Raw genomic sequence first — 5,931 nt, forward strand, 5'->3', positions numbered from 1 at the left:
CAAAGAACATGGTGGGATATTGGTTTTGAAAATGGTTTTAAAATTTTTTTGGAAAACCTTGGTGAAGGCTATCTTTTGATAGTAATCACCATTGAATAGTAAGACACAAACTTGAAGAAAACACTAAAGTTTTTGCAAGTTTTCAAGTTTGTGTCAATCTTTAAAAATATGATGTATTTTCTTAGAAAACTATTTTTCCTTGAAAATATATACCCTAAATAATGTCTACACAAATTTTCATGATTTTTGGAATTTTGTAGAATTTTCTAGGGGTTTCTGAAGTTGACTGAAATGAAATTTTAGCAACTATCAGACCTCAATCGATCACCCGATCGATTGAAGGGTCTCAATCGATCGGGCGATCGATTGAGAACAGGCTTCTCGCGAACAGAAGCCGTCTGGATCGATCCACCGATCGATCCAGCCCTCCTGAATCGATCAGTAGATCGATTCAGCATGGTCCGATCGATTGGGACCCAACTCCAATCAATCGAAGTTGCTGATTTTGACTGGTAAAGCCTGATTTCAGCATTTTTGAACCATGGTTAGTCTAGGTAACCATTCCAAACCCTTAAAAGTACATTTGTATACATAAAAAGGGTATTTTCATGTTGAAAACAAGGATGGATTGGTTAAGGGAGACTAAGTAGAAGTTTAGGTTGAGGTTTACTTCAAATATTGAAGATTTGAACCTCAAAACTTCTAAATTTGGGTTTCCTAAAGGTTTAGGGATTCCAAGTCATTGTTGGTGCAATGACAGAAGTTACCACCATGTCTTTAGGGGGAGGGACTCTTTAAAGACATGAAAACTATTTTTCATGAACCTTGGAAGGTGGTTAACCTTCTTTTCAGAACATGCTCAAGGTTGAGCGTTTGAACTTTAATGGGGAGCGGATATCCTCAATGTTCAAGTGGTTTAAGTTAAAAATGCTCAAGGATGGGCATTTTACTACATTAATGGGAGAATGTGGGGTTAAGGATAATGAAGGGTATGGAACTTTCATTATCGTGTTGATCACAATGAGTGAAGTTGTGCACAACGATGAGCAACTCTTCAGGGGGAGAGTCTCAAAGGGGAGAGTTTTCAACAAGTGAATTTGTTGATATGTGCCCAAAGATGGGGCAGTTTATGATGTGTGTCAATAGGGGGAGAATGAAGGGTTTAAGTTAGGACTTCATTACCTAGAGGGAGTTTGCCCTCTTAAGAGGAGAATGAAGGGGTTAGCTTATGCCTTCATTACCTAGTGGCATGAAGGAGGTTGAGGCTATGGGATTAGCCTAACTTAAATATGATATTGTCAAACATTAAAAAGAGGGAGATTGTTGGTGCAATATCCCTCAGGTCAAGGTTGACCTGGTTGACCAAGCTTGTGTCTTGGTTTAGGTTTCGATGTTTGACAATGCAGTTGTTCATTTGGGGAGATTGTTTGGTGCAATTCTTCTCTGATCAGGGTCTGATCAGTTTGGTTGGAGAAGAGTCAAGTAGGTCAAGGGTTGACCAGATACTTGACTGGAAAGTCCTAACTGGGATGTTAGGCAGGTGGAAATCCTGGTGAGTGAAGCCAGGTGAAAGACCTAGTGAGTGAAGCTAGGCAGAGTGAAAGTCCTGGTGAGTGAAACCAGGCAGAAGAAAATCCTGGTGAGTGAAGCCAGGTGAAAGACCTGGTGAGTGAAGCCAGGCAGAAGGAAAGACCTAGTGAGTGAAGCTAGGCAATGAGAAAATCCTAGTAAGTGAAGCCAGGTGAAAGTCCTAGTGAGTGAAGCTAGGCAGTTAGAAGTCCTGGTGAGTAAAGCCAGGCAGATGAGAAGTCCTGGTGAGTGAAGCCAGGCACGGGGAAAGTCCAGATGGGTCAAGATTGACTAGACATCTGGTGAAAATCCAAGTAGGTCAAGGAAGTGACCAGATACTTGGCATGATGAGGAAAAGTCCAAGTGGGCCAAAGAAATTGACCGGACACTTGGTGAAGGAATCCTAGCAGGTCAAGGGTGACCGGATGCTAGGCATGATGAACCAACAGGTCAAGGTTGACCGGATGTTGGTTTGGGGGCTTGGGACTTGGTTTTGGGCAAAAACCAGCAACTGGATCGATCAGCCGATCGATTGGATGGAGCCCAATCGATTGATCGAGAAGCCTTCATTCCGATCGATCAGTGGATCGATTGGGAGGCAATCGCGAGTGCACAGTAGCCTGCTGGATCGATCAGTCGATCGATCCAGAGGTCCCAATCGATCAGTGGATCGATTGGGAAGCTACGATTTGTCGCGATAAGCCTTGGATCGATCCTCCGATCGATCCAGGCAAATTCCCAGAGCATAGAGGCACTCTGGATTGATCCGTTGATCGATCCAAAGCCTCCCCGATCGATTGGGAGCAATCCAATCGATCGGGATCCGACCGTTGGCGCAGATAAAGGCTGCAGGCGTGCGATTCCTTCGGTAGAACTCTCGGCCATTTCTCCCGATCTTCACCAGCGATCACAAAGCTTCTCCACAGGGTTCTCACCGCCAGTTCTTGAAGGTTCTTGGAGGTCTTCCAAGTCAAGAGGCGGATCTACAGCTGAAGAAGAAAGCTAGGGTTAGGGTTTTCAGTTATAAAACCTGTAAGCTATTGCTTGTATTTGTTTTCCTTTCTTTCTTCTTGTACTATGAGCTTGTAGGGCTTCTCCGCCTTCGGTAGTTACCGAAAAGGAGTGATTTCTTAGTGGAGGGTGCATGAGTAGGTGTGGATCCTTGGACTAGTCACCTCTTGTGAGGTGGATACCAAGTAAACCCTCCTTGTTAGCGTTGTATGGTTTTGTTTCTTGTATTTCCGCTGCAAACCATCAAAGAAACAAGCTACTGTTAGGACCTTCGGATGGCTAGAGAGGGGGGGTGTGAATAGCCTCCTCTAAAACTTAAACAATCTTCTCACAAAACTTTGTTAGCACAGAGGAAATATGCAAAAGAAAAACTAATACAAGGAAAAGAAACAACCCACAACTAACACAAGTATGTACGAGGTTCGGGGATAACTTGCCCCTACTCCTCGGCGTGTCCGTAAGGTGGATGATCCCTTGATCTTTCGGTAGATCACACCCCGGATAGATTCCGGCTAAGAATTTCTCCTTCTCGGTGGAGTAACCTCTCCACAAAGTCACAGAAAATATTTAAATGAAGCACAAGACTTACAGGGATTAGTGGCTAAAGGGTATGAAAAATAAGCTTACAGCCACGATGAAAGCAGAGCGCAAACCAGAAGAAGTTCCTTAGCCAAGAGCTCAAAAACACACAGCACTCTAGCTTGATCGACCGAGAGATTTTCTTTTACCCTTTTTTTGGTTGTTATGTCGAACATCTCATGCTCCTTCTTCTTATGCCTCTGCCTTTTCCATTGCGTTTGCCTGTATCGAATCACTGCAACCTGCACCGAATCGCTGCTGCCAACTCAGGCGTCGCCAATCACTTTTCCTCCTCATCTGGTTCTCTGAACTCACACCAATACCATCCATGGTCTTCACTGGTGTCTCTGAGCTCGAACCAATAGCCAGGAGTTAAGCTTATTGCAACCAGAACACACCCAGATCGCTAGTAACCGTTGATGCTCCAATTGCACCATTTGCAGCCAAACACAGTAGAAAAACCACTTTGTCTTATTCCTCTGATAGACCTTAATTTGAACTTTTTAATTTGAACTTAAGCACTGGCATGAGACCTGCAACCTGCAACCTGCAACGTAAAAAGCTCACACCAGATGGTTAAATCAGACGAATTAGAAGTTGCAGAGAAATAGACAGTGTTGTGGATCGGTCAGCAGACCGATCCATAGCCCTCTGGACCAATCTGGACATATCCTGATCGGTCTAGGAGGCTTCTGATCGGTCTGTGAACCGATCAGCCTATAGGTGGATCGGTCCACAGACCAATCCCCTATTGTCCTCTGAATCCCATCGCTTCCTGATCGGTCTACAGACCGATCAGATAACTTACAGTGAACTACTGTTTGGTTATTGATCGGTCACCAGACCGATCAGATAACCCACAGAAAACTACTGTTTGGTTACTGATCGGTCACCAGACTGATCAGATAACCACAGTATCACTGGATCGGTCTGTTGATCGATCAAATATCCATAATATCACTAGATCGGTCAACAGACCGATCTAATGCTTATGTAAGGTAGGTTTGGCGCTTCCCAGCCCTTAACCCTAAAGCCTTTCTAGTCTAGAGAACGAGCTACCGAGCCCTCTCTGACCTAGTCCGGAGAACGAGCTACCGAGCCCTCTCCGACTTCGTCCGGTCCAGAGAACGAGCTACCGAGCCCTCTCTGACCTAGTCCGGAGAACAAGCTACCGAGCCCTCTCCGACTTCGTCCGGTCCAGAGAACAAGCTACCGAGCCCTCTCTGACCTAGTCCGGAGAAGGAGCTACCGAGCCCTCTCTGACTTCGTCCGGTCCAGAGAACGAGCTACCGAGCCCTCTCTGACTTCGCGCGCCAAGTTTCCATACTTGAACTTTTCCCTTCCACCTGATCAACATTGATCAGTAATCAATCTGAGTTTAATTAATATCTGATACAAACTTAAATCAGTGTCAACATCAAAATAGCAGGCAGGTCAGACCGTATCAACAATCTCCCCCTTTTTGTTGTTTGACAACACGATTTAAGTTTAGATCAGAAATGCTCATATTTCCCTAATTTTAGGGGAATTAAGATCCTCCCCCTAAGACGAATACAACACTAAGGAAGTCAATAATCCTCAAGGTTATCCTCTCCCCTAAAATCAAAACTTCATTCATCTCTAAACTTAGTCATCTTCTCCCCCTTTGTCAAACACCGAAAAGATGCGAATTAGGTAATAAGACTCAAAGGACTCCCCCTTAACCCATACTGTCTCTTTCTTAATCCACACAGAATCCCCTCTAAGTGTAATATCGGACAGTAAATAAGAGACAATCAAGATATGGCATATGAAAAGCATATAAATAGTCAATAAAAACTGAAAAATAAGGAGAAGCAAGTAATAGAAAAACGAGTAGTATAAACAACTAATATCCAGGTCAGACATAGTATCTATCAAATAGTATCTGAAACATAGGCAGTCAAAATGACCAACATAAAACAAGGTGTATCAATCAACATCCTCAAGATGAGGAGCAGCATCATCATCTGCTGGAGGAATGGATCCCTGAGGCGGCATGCTCGAGGATGGATAGCCCGAGTAATACTGCGGAGGTGGGTAGCTGGCCATCCATCCCAGAAGCACCTGCTGCGTCGCTAACTGCTGACTATGTAGATCATCGTAACGCTGGTCAATCCGAACGCGCAGCCCATGGAGCTCAGCAGCCAGTAGCTCATCGTGCTGATCAATGCGGCTTTCCAGCTCAGCAATCTGCCAGCGCAGATCAGGATCTGCCTCTCCATACTCAGCAACAGCAGGAGGAGGAGCAGCAACGGGAGCAGCATCAACCTGTCGCGGAGGTGCCCGTGGTAACTCACCCAGTGCTCTCCCGTCCTTCCAACGAACCGCCCCATTCTGTCCTATGATGCCAGACTTGGAAAATGCACGTTTTCCAAGTCTATAGTCCTGCCTCACCATCTTGACTATCCTCCCCTTGGAGACATCAATCTGTAGGGTCTCGAGCCAATCCGTAATTATATGCCCATAAGGCATATAAACTGTGAAGCTGTTAGGCTCACTATAGGAGATGATAGAAGAGTAAATGCTCGACATGATGTCAAAATCGAGACGCCTACGCAATCCATAAAGCATCAGGCAGTGATATGGTCGGATCTCTGACAAGGGTTTAGATGTGATTGGCAGAAGACAATTCGTGACAATCTTAAAGAGAATGTAATTTGGGGCAGATAGTCTTAGGGCTGCAAAGGTAGGAAAATCAACATCTAACTCATCTAGTCCACCTGGTCTAGGATGTCCGAAGAAATACTCATA

This window comes from Zingiber officinale, chromosome 6B (assembly GCF_018446385.1).
Source record: "Zingiber officinale cultivar Zhangliang chromosome 6B, Zo_v1.1, whole genome shotgun sequence".
Taxonomy (NCBI): Eukaryota; Viridiplantae; Streptophyta; class Magnoliopsida; order Zingiberales; family Zingiberaceae; genus Zingiber; species Zingiber officinale.